This window comes from Mauremys reevesii, linkage group 12 (genome assembly GCF_016161935.1).
Source record: "Mauremys reevesii isolate NIE-2019 linkage group 12, ASM1616193v1, whole genome shotgun sequence".
NCBI lineage: Eukaryota > Metazoa > Chordata > Testudines > Geoemydidae > Mauremys > Mauremys reevesii.
Genome location: NC_052634.1, coordinates 47,493,752 through 47,508,001, shown reverse-complemented (window position 1 = coordinate 47,508,001; position 14,250 = coordinate 47,493,752). Strand labels below are relative to the sequence as shown.

Below are 14,250 nucleotides of genomic sequence, written 5' to 3'. Positions count from 1 at the left end.
CCCGCAGCCAGGGTCCCACCAGATATTCCTGGGACCCATCCCCAAATCCCTGAACAGGAACTCCAGATACCCTCAGCACCCCACTGGCCAGAGAACCCCACCAGACCATCACTGGCAGGCTGGGAATCCTAAAGGTTCCCCACCAAGAGCCCCCAACAGCCAGGGACCACCCCCAGAGGACCCCTCACTGGGAATTCAGTCCCTCACTGCCTGCCCAGGATTCCCCGCCTGCCTGCCTAGGCCCCCACCTGCCCTCCAGCAGGACCTGCCAGGCCGTTTGCCTGGGACCCCCTGATGCTTTACCATGGGACCCCTCTGCTTGCCTGGCATCCCGACCTAGCGCCTGGCACTCCCCACCCAGTTCTGTGCATTGGGCACCACTGAGCCCCTGGCACAGCACCAGGCTCCCTCCAGCCCCCTGCCCTGCCTCCCCAAGAGACGCCCACCCTCACTGTTCTGCACCAACAAGTCCCCAGTGCTACCCACCTCCAGGACCCACAGCCTCAGGGCTGGGCACATCAGAACCCCTCCCCCCCCCCGAAACCTCCAGAACCCACCAATTTGATTAGGGTACCCCCTGCCCAGTCACCCAGAGGCCTCCCCCTCCCACAATGCCCCTTCAGCTCCAGCTACAATCTCCCCACACAGACACCCCATCCCCTACCCCAGCAACAGTATTAACTTTCTATCCACTTAGCAGACACAGTGAGGTATCACTGCCCCCTGCTGGCCAGTCACCGGGGCAGAGGGATCCCTGGGCGGTGCTGCTTTAACAGGAGAATGGAAGGCCTGGAGGGCAAGAAAGGTCCATGCCCTGTCACTAGCTACATCTTCGCACTGCGGGAAGCAGCCCCTCCCAGAGACCATTTGTCATGGGCTTTGGGATACTTCTGGACCCACGCTGCACTCAGAGTGACCTCCTCACCCAGTGCCAGCTGGAGAAAAGACAAGGGTCCAGCCTACTCTCCTATTACCAGCTGGGAACCACTGATCCCCCAAACAGGGGGAGGCCTCTGGGTTTGATGGGTATTAAATCCGTTTAGAGAGGAAAGTGGAAAATCAGAAGGATTTTATATCAGGTGTTGATACGACATAAAATCTGAGTGTTTCACATCAATATCTGATAACTGAATAGAGAGAAAATGGGCAACATTTGCCAATATTTTATATCCATGTTCAGGAATCTGAGAAAAGGTGTAAATTTGAGATTTTCTTAGTATTTTATAATTAAAGAGACAGGGAAAAATCTCAGGCCATAGTCATTTAGGAATAGACAATTAGAGAAAAAGTGGGGCTTAGGATAATTTTTAGATTTGCAGAGAATACATATCAGAAACTACGCAAGTGATAACATGAGAGGGGGAGGGATAGCTCAGTGGTTGGAGCACTGCCCTGCTAAACCCGGGGTTGTGAGTTCAATCCTTGAGGGGGCCATTTAGGAAACTGGGGTAAAAATCTGGGGATTGTTCTTGCTTTGAGCAGGGGGTTGGACTAGATACCTCCTGAGGTCCCTTCCAACCCTGATAGTCTATGAACACCATTGAGATCTGAGGGGATTTTATATTACTGCTACATAACTAGAGGGAAAAGGGGGACTGTGGGACTGGATTTTATATTACTGTCCAATACATATACAGAAAGTGATGGTTCCTCCCACCCCCACAGGCAGCAGGGAGCCCTGTGAGGAGCGGATTTAAGCGGGCAACGGGGTGGGGGAGGGGGCAGGTCCCTGGAGGAGGGAAGGGGGCAGCAGTGGGGGATGGGCAGGTGGTAGTTGGGGGCAGTAACTGGGAAACCGGGGTCCGGGCAGCCCCACGGGGACACGTGCCCTCCCCGGCAGAGAACCGGCATCTCACCCCAGCCAGGGGCAGCCACGTGCTGGGGACTGACCTGGGCAACAATTTCCCACCCGGACAAGGACAAATCGCTGCAGGTAAAACGGGGGACCCCATGGGAGAGATTTTAAACGGACATTGGAGACTCATGGAGAGACCGGGGGGGGGGACAGGGGAGCCGAGAGAGCGGATCGGGGGGGGGCGAATCTCCCCGGATGTTACAGCCCGAGCGAGACCCCGAGAGAGAAACGGGGCAGAACCGGAGAGACTCTGTGCCGGGGGCGAGAGGCGCCAACAGGGACAGGAGCCAATTCACTCCCCGCCCCCCTCCCGAGGCGGCTCCGCGGCTTCTCCCAGGTTCCCCGGGGCAGAGTCACGTGCCCGCCCCCCCCCCCGGGGGCTCTCACTCACCGGCTCACACGGAGGCGGCAGCAGCAGCTTTGTTCGCCCGCCCCCCGCGGGGCTCGCACGGAGCATGCGCGGTTCCAGCTGCTGACCCCTCCTCACCCGGGCTGGAGGGCGGACGCGGCCCCGGGGCAGGCTGGGAGATGTAGTTCCGGGCTCTCCCTGGAGCGGAAGTGACGTCGGCGAGGGAGGCGGAGAAGGGTTTGTGCCGCTGGGGCTCTGGGCATGCGCAGATCGCGGCGAGAGAGACCTTCATTAACCCCCCCGTGCCCGGCCCCTCCGTGGGAAAGGGGCAGGGGGGGAAGTGCCGGTGCAGCCCGGACATGGCCGGGGGAGGGAGCCGGTGACCCCCGCGGAGCGGGGAGAGACCGGGGGGGGGGCTGAGACCCCCTCGGATTTACCGCTGCCCCGTGGGGACCCCGCCCCCTTTCTCCCTAGAGAGCCACGAGCAGCCCCAGGGTGACCCCCTCCCCACCCCTGAGAAGTTCCCTGTCTCCCCGATTGTGCCCCATTTTCTCTCCCCTTCGCCAGTGCCCAGCTCTCCCTGGGGCTGGGGGGGCTCTGGGGGTGTCTGGGGCCCCTGGCCAGGGACTCTGGGGACTGGGGGCCAGGGAAGATCTGGCAGGACCCTGGCTGGGGCTGTGGGGGTGTCGGGGGCCCCGGCTGTGGGGTCTGGGCTCTGGGTACTGGGGGGTGTAGAAGGGCCTTAATGGAGAGAAAAGATGGGGTATGAAAGGGCTCTTTAATCTCGCAGAGAAAGGCATAACAAGACCCAATGGCTGGACGGTGAAAAGAGACAAATTCATATTACAACTAAGGCACAAATATTCAACAGTGAGGATGATTCACCACAGGAACAAGCTACCAAGGAAAGTGGTGGATTCTCCATCTCCTGATGTCATTTAATGAAGACTAGATGCCTTTCTGGAATGTGTTTGCCCCAAAAGTAGCTCTTGTGTCATACAGGAGGCCTGTGATATGCAGGGGGTCAGATTAGATGCTCTAATGGTCTCTTCTGGCCATAAAGTCAATTAATTTCTGAAAAACTGAGTGTAGCATTGGGAGCAGCGTCTGATGTTTTCCTGTCTAGCCGGCTTGCTCCCTAGAACGAACGCTCCTTGAGTGGGGTGATCCACAGGGAGTAGCTCAAACCCCCAAAGTGCCTGGCCAGGGGCAGGACATTAGCCCAGCAAGGGAGGGGTGTGGCAGTGACATCACAAAGGCTTTTTGCAGGACCTCAGACTATTGGTCAAAGGTGGTGGGGAGGTGGTGACCTCACAGAGAGATGCTGACATCAGCCAGGCAGGACAGGGGCGAGGGGCCAGGGAAACCTCAGAGACCCCTGTGGCTTTGCTTCAGCCAGTCTCCTTCTCCAGGTCTCTCTTTGAGGACTGAGAGAGTATTCGGGTTCAGGTACCTGAGCGCCAGGAGGAACCTCTTTCGAGTTTTCTCCTTCCCTTTTAGGGAGTTTACTAGAGATCAGCTGTCCCTGTTTAGAAGGTAAGAGCCTCCTCGAGGTTTGAAACCTGTTCAGTCTGATCCATCTGGTGATGAAATCTAAGCATGGAAAACACGAGCTTAAGGAAGCAGAATTTTATTCCGCACCAGGGATTTTGTCCCCTAGAATTACTGGAGACATTAGGGTTTATCCTTTGTGTTTCACCTTTTCCTCCATCCCTTCCTCCTTTCTCTTCTCTTGCTTCTTTTGTCCTTTCACCTGTTTCCCTCCCAACACCAAGAGCGGGGTATGTGTATGTGTTGCGGGGGAGTGTTTGGCAGCTCCCACTGTGGGAGCTCCACCCAAAACTGTGGGGCTGAAATAGTGCTCGGGCAGTGATCCCCACCAGTGACCTGAACCATCCTTTGGGCTCCCTGCTGAGAACCCTCAGCCTCCCGTCCTCAGTCTCTACCCTGATTGGCTGAGCAGGGGGTTATTGACAGGGAGGAGACTCAGGTCCTTGTTGTTCTCTTTTAAGACCAAGGAAATAAGTCAGAACCAGTCATATGTTTGAATTTTGCTGCTTCTCTGCATTAATGGTCTCTGAGCAGGTCATGATTCTCTCTAACATTGCAGTTCTCCTCAAATACTTGCTGAATAATTACTGTGCACTGTTGGTCTGGAGCTCATCTGAGAGCACTTTATTCAGGTCATTCAATGGATGAAATTCAAGACCCGATGGTTAGTTTGAAAATCAGGGGTTTTGGGTCCTATTCCCAGCTCTGCCACTGGCTGGCCGTGTGACCTAAGACAAGTCAATTCTCCTGTCTCAGCCTGAGCTTCTCGCTCTTCCAAGTAGGGATAATAATGATCCGCTCCTACCTACCTGACGGTATGTGGCGGCAGGGCTGGCTCTAGCTTTTGCCTCCCCAAAAAAAAAAAAATTTGTCTGCCCTCCCATACCCCTGCTGCCCGAGCCCTGGGTTCTCCCCTCCCAACACCGGCACCCCTGCGTCCCCAGCTCTGGGCCTCCCACCACTTTCACTCCCTACCAACCCAGCCCTGGGCTCTCCCTGCACACCCTGTGCTGCCCCAGCTCTCGACTCTCCCTTCCCCTACCAGTGCTCCCCCACCCACACACACACCCTGCTGCCCCAGCCCTGGGCTCCTCCCCGCACTTGCACCTTCTTCCACCCCAGCCCTGGATCACTGGTAACTTGCTCCCAGGTTAATAAAATAGAAAAAAGAGAGGATTGAATGTGTAACAGGGAGTTTGGTAAATCTTGGTTATTTTATTTTTTCAACAGGCTCCTGTCCACCTCCAGTAGAGTTTTCAGTCCCAATGGCAACTTACTTACCAAATGTAATACAGACTAGTCCATGCCTCCCAAGTGGATGTGGTTCTTGTTCTTCTGCACATTGTAGCCCGTGGAGGCCAAGGACCTGCAAATGTGTCTTCATGTGCCTTTGTTTCATTGATGAAAACATAAACTAGACTCTTAGAGGATTGGAACTGATTTCAGCTGGGGGACATATTTGCTAGATTTTTATGCATTTGCACAGGAAAATGTTGAGTGTTTCCATTCATCCCTAGTCAGTGGAGCTCCTGAACATAATGGAAATGGATATGCAATTACTTTTTGTTGAAGGACCAGGCTTTTAAGGGGGCACTTGGATTTGAACCAAGGCCCGTTTGATCTGCAGTCAAACACTCTACCACTGAGCTATACCCCCTGACAATTACATTGGTAAGTCAGTGATCTCAAGGATCTTGTAACCTGAGAGTGGAGTTCGTTTCTTCCACACCAGTGTTGCTGTCTGTGCATTCCAGAGCTATGGGGTGAGTGGGAAACGCCCACAACTAGCTTGCCAGTATCAAGAAAGGAGCAGCCGACATCAGGACCAACGAGACGTGTTGGTGGCGCATCAGGAAGAATCCACACTCCCAGAGACTTCTCGGCGAGGGCACGGTACACAATGGGGGCTACCTACCCGCCACGTCCCATCAAGGGTCTTTCTAGTCCCACTTCAGTGTTACCCAATTTCTAATCAGTCTTTGGCCCAGATTCCCTCCCTGAGCGGCACCAGCACATACCTGGGCCCCCTGCTAGTGTTAAATCTGCCTTGAGCTGGGACCCAGCTTGGCAAAGAGCCTGCAGCCCCCTCTGTGCTGGGGAGTGAGAGCAGCCCTGGCACTGGGCAGGGCAGCCCTGAGGGAATGAACCCAAGGTGCCCGTGAGGCCCTGATCCAGAACCTCTGCCAGGCAGCTCGTGCTGCTCGGGCGTCTCTAGTCTCCAGCGAGGATGCAAAGCTTCTCTGCTCCAGGGGAACCCCTGGGGGAGGGAGGCAGGGCTCCTGCAGGATAAATCTTCCTGCTGGCAGAGCTCCGGTCCCCTCCTCATGGGCACAGGGCGTTGCACACGGCACCCACCACATCCACACACCCCTTTGTGAGGAGAATCAGCTCTGGGATATTGGGGTCAACCCCCCCCCACCTCCTCCCTGCAAACCTTCTCCTGGCTTCAGTGAGGGAATGGGGGCGTGAGGGGCTAGTGCGGTAACAGCAGCAGCGTGGCCGTGGGGCTCGGCCGGTGGCTGGGGCCAGTCGCCTGAGCATGAACCCAGCCGACCCCAGGAGATGGACCCGGGTCACCAGCCCAACCCACCACGCGGCTGCTGCCGCTGCCCCGTTAGTGCGCGAGCTCCCACAGATCATGCTGGGGAGAGCCCCCAGCTGCAGGGGAGACGCCCCTGAGTGCCTGGCAGGGCCCAGCTCCTGGCTGACCTGCACTGCTGGGGGTCAGGGGGCTGGGTGACAGGGGGGCGTTGGCTCTGGGGTGGGACTGTCACTTCCCCCCCCCCCCCCACCAAGCCAACAGGATCACAGCAAAGGAAACCAGCTCGGCCAGCAGGGGAAGAGTTCAGTCCAGAGCCTGTTGCATTCTGGGAGCAGGGGCGGTGCAGAGAAAGGGCAGATATGGGGCAGCTCTGAACACTCTGCGCAGAACTGCCTGGCCTGTCCCGCAGCCCCTGGTACAGGGGGCTTTTAGTCATAGTTGTAATCAGGCCAATAAATTGAAACAACCCCCTGTTAAATCATTGCTCAGCCCGAGTCCTTCACCCACATTCCTTAGGGCATTGGGTGTTTCATTTCCTGCCTCAATTTCACACAAAGACACAATTTCCTTTGCACAGATCCGTGAACAGCAAAACTTCCCTGTGTCTCTGGTCTGAGCCAGGGCGTTCGATTCCAGTGAACCCTTCTCTCCTGCAAAGCGATGGTCAGACAGAGGGGACATGGCCACCTTCACCTCTGACAGTGAGATATTGGCTCGGCTCTTTCTTTCTGCTGCTGTTGTTAGTCCATGAAACATCAAGGGTGGAATGCAAGGCTGAGTTCACGCACCAGCCCTCAGTGCCCCAGAGAAATCCTGCCACCTGCTTTTGGAACGATGTGCTGGAGAGTTGAATGGGAAAGGGACTGTCTGAATTGTCAGAGTGGGGAATGAACAACAATCTACAGCAATGTCATTCACACAAACACACTCTCATCCTGCTACAGCCGGAGGGAAAATGGGCAGGAATTGTTGCTGTTCACCCAAGGACACACTTACACTGATGCGCAGCCGTGAGTGTGCTGGGGAAGCTGGTCTGGGCAAACAATTTGAAGTGACAATTCAGTGAGAACAGAATCATCATGCAATGACACAGGTATACATCAAGTAGATGTGACCGAGTGGTTAAAGTGATGGACTAGAAATCCTTTTGGGTCTCACCGCACAGGTTCAAATCCTGCCAACTACACAAGTACTGCGCTGTTGTTACTATTACTGTAGACTTAGTGTCTGAGCATCCAGAGTACAAACTGGAGCCAGATCTACTTTCACTCTCTCTACACTTAAATCGCTGCTGTGGCACTGCTATAGCACTATGGAGTAGATAGTGACTGGAGGGATTTTCCCATCCATGTAATAGCTACATGGACAAAACAGTTCCTCCTTTTCTTTAGCACTATCTAACCAGGTCTTAGGTCACCTTAACTGTGTGTGTGTGGGGTGGGGTGCTTCACACCCTGAGAGACGTCGCTCTGCCAGTTCAGTGCCCAGCGTACACCAGCCCTTAGATCCCTCTTGGTATTTCAATGCAGGCACTGACCTGTGAGAAGAAAACATCAGCTCACAAACACAGAGACTGAATTCCCCACATTTAATCTCGCTGCACTTTCCAGAAAGTCACGAAATTCAATTCATTCTTACTAGGACAGAGAAAAAATAAGTGACACTAAGTTTTTGGCTTGATTAAATAAAATTAAGTGTTTAATTCATATAGTAAAAATATGTCCTGATTCTTCTAACTAACACCACAGCATGAAATAGGAACAGAGACAAAGCTTGTCAGTGATGACTAATTTCACAAATGATCTTCCCATTATTAATTTCCACGCTGCCCCCATTGGAGGTCTGGGCATCGCCAGTGCCATTGCTCTGCATTCACCTTCCCCTTAGAATTGTTCTCGGACATTCGACGTCCTCTGCAGCATGAGGGTCACTTGCTGGAGGATTCCCTGCACCATGAAGTCTTTAAGCCACAATTTGAGGACTTCAATAACTCAGACGTAGGTCAGGGGTTTGTTACAGGAGTGGGTGGGTGAGATTCTGTGGCCTGCATTGTGCAGGAGGTCAGACTAGATGATCATAATGGTCCCTTCTGACCTTAAGTCTATGACTCTATTAATCTTTTTCCAAATTTGGAAAATTGTGCAGTTCAGAATGTGAATAGTGACCCCATTTCCTTCCTGCACCTGCTCTACATTGCTCCACAGCAGCTTCTCCACCTGCAGAGTCACCCCAGCACTGCAGTGCAGCCGCCCAGGGTTCAGCAGGAGCCCCTGGCAAGGACAGTGGGTAAAGCTAACAGCCCAGTGTGCCTGGCCGTGAGGCAGCTGTAAAAAAGCAACACCCCCCCGCCAGAAGTAGAGACTGAATTCCCCAACTATAACATCATGATCCCCTGTAGAAAGACACACGTGTCAGTTGTATTTTCACAGGGAGATGCAAAAATCAAGTGACACCAATTTTTAAGTTGAGTAAATAAAGTTGAGGAGATAGTTAGTAACCTCACAAAAATACACTAAAGATCCCTCAACATAACACCTGAAGGTGAAATATGGACAGAGACAAACCTTGTCAGCAAAGGCTCATTTCCCAAACAATCCTCAAAATGTTACTAATTCCCACCCCTCCTCCGCAGGAGCTCTGTGCAGTGTCACTGTTCTGCAGGCAGCTTCCCATTCAATGCTGTTGTGGGACATTCCCAGACCTGGAAATGTACCAACAACAGAATTTGAAGAGCAAACCTGGCTCCCCGCACCAGGCGGGATTTGACTGTTTTCTCCCTGTCACTTAGTCTTTGTCAATAGTACAGATGCCCTGGGCAGGACTCCAGGCTCTGCTTGAGGGATCCTGGCACAGGGGCTGGGGGGGGGGAGAAAGGATTGTAGATTCTGACCTGTGCTCTGGAGAGGAGGTAATAATTGAAGGGGGCATTTCCAACTCTTCACCTTCTCAGTGTCCCACAGCTGGAATTCTACATTCCACCGGGCCAAATGAGGGGGTGATGCCATGTGGCTAATGAAAACCAGTGCTCTAGGTGAGGCTTGAACTCACAACCCCAGCATAGCTCCTCTCAACACTGCCCTATAAGTACTGTGTGCTAACCAATTGCACCACTGGAGCACCTGGTAATTGTTTTTCTCCCAGTTCCCTAGGTTGATACAGCCAAGGAGTGACCCCAAAACATTCTCAGTGGGACTGAGAGCAGGTAGTGACAAGTGTTGTACTCGGTGGGGTGGATCCTTCTTAAGGGTTCCAGGCCCCATTTGACACCTTCACTGCACCTCACCCACAGCTGCTGGCCTGCGTCAATGAAAACCCAGAGTTCACCTCTCACCTCCGTGGGGGAAAGCCCCTTTCTCCCTCCGCTGTCTGGCCACATTGCCGGCCACTTGCCGTTCCCCCTGTCACCGCTCTGCTGGCCACCCTCTCTGCTCTGGGACGTCTTGTGGTCCCACCAGGAGCGGAACAGGCTCCCTAAAAGCAGGGCTGCCCAGAGGATTCAGGGGCCTGGGGCAAAGTAGGGGACTGGACATAAAAAAGGTGCCACCCGCTGCGGCGCTTGTAGTCACTGGGCGGCGTCCGAGTCTTCAGTGGCAGCAGGTCCTTCACTCGCTCCGCGTCTTCGGCAGCACTGAAGGACCCACCACTGAAGAGTCGCCAAAGACCCGGACCGCTGCCGGGTGAGTAAAAATTAAAAAGGCGCCTCTAACCAGGGAAGGGATTCTTGGCCAGGGCTTGTGGGGCAAATTGCCCCACTTGCCCCCGCATTTGCCCTGCCTAAAAGTGGCGGCCACCAGAGCCCAAACAGTAGCCCCACCCGTTCCACCCAAGGCCACGCCCCTGCCCCCCCTTCTCCCCAAGGACCCACTCCTACGCTGCCTCTTCCCCCAAGACCCCTCCTCCCTCTCACTGCTCTCCGTCCCCTCCCCCCCTCGCTCGCCCTTACGGTCATTACAAAGTGGCAAGGCAGAGCTCTCCCATTTTTAAAAGTCCTGGGGTGTTGTCCCCCCCTGTTCAGGCACCCCTGGGGCCCTGCGCTTCACACAGCTCTCCCTGATTTCAGCTGTTAGTGAGGGAGCCTCACTGCTAGCGCAGACTGGGCAGTTCCTTGCATGAGAGACACTGTCCCAAAGCAGGACTAATGCTTAGAGCTGGTTATCAGTGATTTCAGATCTGTTGGTCTGCAGCAAGACTCTCCATTGAGTCTTAACCAGCTCTGTTATTACACAGGGAAGAACAAAAGGGTCAAATGGGGCCTGGAACCCTTAAGAAGAATCCACCCCACCAAGTACCAACATTTAGAATCATAGAATCTCAGGGTTGGAAGGGACCTCAGGAGGTATCTAGTCCAACCCCCTGCTCAAAGCAGGACCAAACCCAACTAAATTGTCCCAGCCAGGGCTTTGTCAAGCCTGACCTTAAAAACCTCTAAGGAAGGAGATTCCACTACCTCCCTAGGTAACCCATTCCAGTTCTTCACCACCCTACTAGTGAAAAAGTTTTTCCTAATATCCAGCCTAAACCTCCCCCTCTGCAACTTGAGACCGTTACTCCTTGTTCTGTCATCTTCTACCACTGAGAACAGTCTAGATCCATCCTCTTTGGAACCCCCTTTCAGGTAGTTGAAAGCAGCTATCAAATCCCCCCTCATTCTTCTCTTCTGCAGACTAAACAATCCCAGTTCCCTCAGCCTCTCCTCATAAGTCATGTGCTCCAGCCCCCTAATCATTTTTGTTGCCCTCCGCTGGACTCTCTCCAATTTATCCACATCCTTCTTGTAGTGTGGGGCCCAAAGTACTCCAAATGAGGCCTCACCAGTGCTGAGTAGAGGGGAATGATCACATCCCTCGATCTGCTGGAAATGCCCCTACTTAAACAACCCAAAATGCCATTAGCCTTCTTGTCGCTACCTGCTCTCAACTCCACTGAGAATGTTTTGGGGTCACTCCTAGGCTTTATCAGCCTAGGGGGTCTCAAAGAATGATAACTAACAGGTGCTGCAGTGGCACAATTGGTTAGCGCACAGTACTTATAGAGCAGTGCTGAGAGGAGCTATGCTGAGGTTGTGAGTTCAAACCTCACCTGGAGCTCTGGTTTTCATTAACCACATGGCATCACCCCCTCATTTGCCCCTGTGGAATGTAGAATTCCAGCCCTGGGACACTGAGGAGGGGAAGAGTCAAAAATGCCCCCTTCACTTATTACCTCCTCTCCAGAGCACAGGTCAGAATCTACCATCCTTTCTCTCCCCCCCCCAGCCCCTGTGCCAGGATCCCTCAAGCAGAGCCTGGAGTCCTGCCCATCCTTGACCCCTGAGCCTGGAGGGAGAGGAGCAAGGAGCCATTTAGAGGGTTTTCCTTTCCTCGCCCACTTCCCTGGCTCTTGTCACGAAAGCAGCAACAGACCAGAATTCGGAAGCGCAGACAAAGGGATGTTTACTGGGGTTAGTTTCCAAGCAAGCAGATTCCGAAGCCCTTCACACCAGTCGGGCTTATCTCTATACACCGACAGAGTCTGTTCCCCAGTGTCCCCCTTCCCAGCTCTGACACCGCAGTTCTTAAAGTCTCGGCCTGTACAGGCAGCCTGAATATCTCTATTCTAACAGCCATCGGCCCCTGTGGGAAAATGATCTATTCAGGGTTGTCCCTAGACATTTTGGTGCCCTACACGGCACCCCCGTCCCCCAGTCCGAGCTGGCAGAGCGGAGCAGGCTGGGGCCAGGTCACTCCACTTCCTGCCGCCGAGTAATTGCAGGGCAGGCACGACCCCACACTCAGGGGGCGGCGGGAAGTGGAGTGATCCGGCCCCAGCCTGCTGCACTCTGCTCCCAGCCTTGGAACTTTGGGGGGTGGGAGGGAAACACCCCCAAGCACTCACCAGTGGCGCGGCTGGGAGCTGGTGGAGCAGAGCAGGCTGGGGCCAGGTCGTTCCACTTCCCACCGCCCGGTGAGTGCCGGGTGCGCCTGATCCCTCCTGCCGTCCACCGGGGTGTAGCTCAGGGGAAGGGGCGGAGGGGGGGGGATGGGGTGGAGCAGGGGAGGGAAGAGGGTGGTGGGGGTAGACCGGGGGTGGGGGGCTGTGGGAAGAGGCAGAGCTGGGGCAGGGGCAGCTTTCCTGGCCAGCTCAGCCAGCCGGGGGATCGAGCTCGCCGCTGGAGCAGTACACAGCTGCGTAGGGCACCAGGAAATTTGGGGCAATTTGGTGCCTCCACATCCCTTAACCAGGCAGTGTCCCTGTAGTGTAGGCTGGAAGTCTGTGGCAGAGCACAGCATGTTTCTCCCCCTGCCGCCCCGGGGTCTGGCCTGTTACTGGGTGGTGCAGGGGCAGGGTCTTAGGAGAAGGAGCAGTGGTGGGGCGGGGTCTCGGTGAATGGGTGGTGCAGGGGTGGGGTCATAAGGGGAAGGGGCAGTGTGGGGCGGGACTCAAGGGGAAATGGGCAGTGTGGCATTGGGTACTTGGGGGAAGAGGCGGTGTGAGGGGGGGATCTTGGGGCAAAGGGGAAGCATGTGGGTGGGGTCTCGGGAAGGGGCGATGCAGGGGCAGGGATTAGAGGGAACTGGTGGTGCTGGGGTGGGGTCTAGCGGCAATGTGAGGGGCAGAACTTTGGGGAAGGAGGTGGGGCTTTGGGGAGGGCACAGCTGGGGATAGGGGCAGGCCTTTGGGGGCAGGCACAGCGGGGGCAGGGCTTTGGGGATGGGGACAGCGGGAGGGGCAGGGCTTTGGGGGCAGGCACAGCGAGGGGCAGGGCTTTGGGGATGGGGACAGCAGGGGGTAGGGGCAGGGCTTTGGGGGCAGGCACAGTGGGGAAGGGCTTTGGGGAAGGGGCGGGGCAGGGGCAGGGCTTTGGGGCGGGCACAGCGGGGCAGGGCAGGGCTTTGGGGAAGGGACAGCGGGGGCAGGGCTTTGGGGCGGGCACAGCGGGGCAGGGCAGGGCTTTGGGGAAGGGACAGCGGGGGCAGGGCTTTGGGGCGGGCACAGCGGGGGCAGGGGCAGGGCTTTGGGGCGGGCACAGCGGGGGCAGGGCAGGGCTTTGGGGCGGTCACAGCGGGGGGGGGTCGGGGCTGTGGGGGAAGGGGCGGGCACGGCGGGGGGGCAGGGCAGGGCTTTGGGGGAAGGGACAGCGGGGGGGCAGGGGTTTGGTGGGCAGGCAGAGCGAGGAGGCAGGGCTGTAGGGGAAGGGGCGGGCGGAGGCAGGGCTTTGGGGGCGGGCACAGCGGGGAAGGGGGCTGGGGAAGGGCGGGGCAGTGGGGGCTGGGGAAGGAGCAGGACTCATTCCGGCCGGGGCGGGTCTGTCTGGGGTGTCACTGTCCCTGCAGCGGGTGTTTGGAGCCGGGCTCCCCCGGGGAGGGGCGGGGCCGGGGGCAGCGGGAGTCGGGGGGTGACACGCGGCCGGTGCCTGGGCCCGTCGGACCCACCCAGACCCGCTCACACCCAGCGGGGGGGGGGGGGAGGGTTACAAGGGGCGCCGGGAACATCCCGCGGGGCGGACACGGGGATCCCGGCCCCGGGCAGAGCCAGACCCGGCCCCGCCCCGAGCAGCCGGGGGGAGTGAAAGGGGCGAAGCGGCACAGCACGTTCCTGCGCGGGGCAGCGTCACACCCTGCACCGGGGGGGCGGGGTGGGAGGTGTCAGGTGACCCAGGGACCCGCCCTTACCTGGGCTGGAGAGGACGGAGGCGCCCCGGGGCAGGCTGGGAGTTGTAGTTCCTGGCTCGTCTCAGAGCGGAAGTGACGAGCAGTTGCTCTGGCAACGCGCCCCCTCCCGGTGCACCCTGGGAAGTGTAGTTCTCTCTCTCTCTCTCTCTCTCTCACACACGTGGCCTCTATTGGAGGAGGGGCCGTTACTCGTCACTTCGCCGCGCCCCTCCCCGCTCCCTGATTGGCGGAGAGAGCGCGGGACAGAGACTCGGCGCGTGGCGGGAGGCCCCGGTTCCCTCGCCCCGAGGCTTCGCTGCAG

At 56.6% G+C, this 14,250-nt stretch overlaps 3 non-coding genes across 3 annotated transcripts; 1 reads left to right on the top strand and 2 right to left on the bottom strand.

Annotated features, from left to right (window-relative positions):
* Positions 1-5,340: 5,340 nt before the first annotated feature.
* TRNAC-GCA lies at positions 5,341-5,412 on the bottom strand. The gene has a single exon. It is a non-coding gene; the product is annotated as a tRNA-Cys (tRNA).
* Positions 5,413-9,320: 3,908 nt separating this feature from the next.
* Positions 9,321-9,414, bottom strand: TRNAI-UAU. The gene is made up of 2 exons: positions 9,377-9,414; positions 9,321-9,356 (listed from the first exon to the last, which is right to left on the bottom strand). It is a non-coding gene; the product is annotated as a tRNA-Ile (tRNA).
* Positions 9,415-11,290: 1,876 nt separating this feature from the next.
* On the top strand, positions 11,291-11,384 carry TRNAI-UAU. Its single transcript has 2 exons — positions 11,291-11,328; positions 11,349-11,384. It is a non-coding gene; the product is annotated as a tRNA-Ile (tRNA).
* Positions 11,385-14,250: the final 2,866 nt, after the last annotated feature.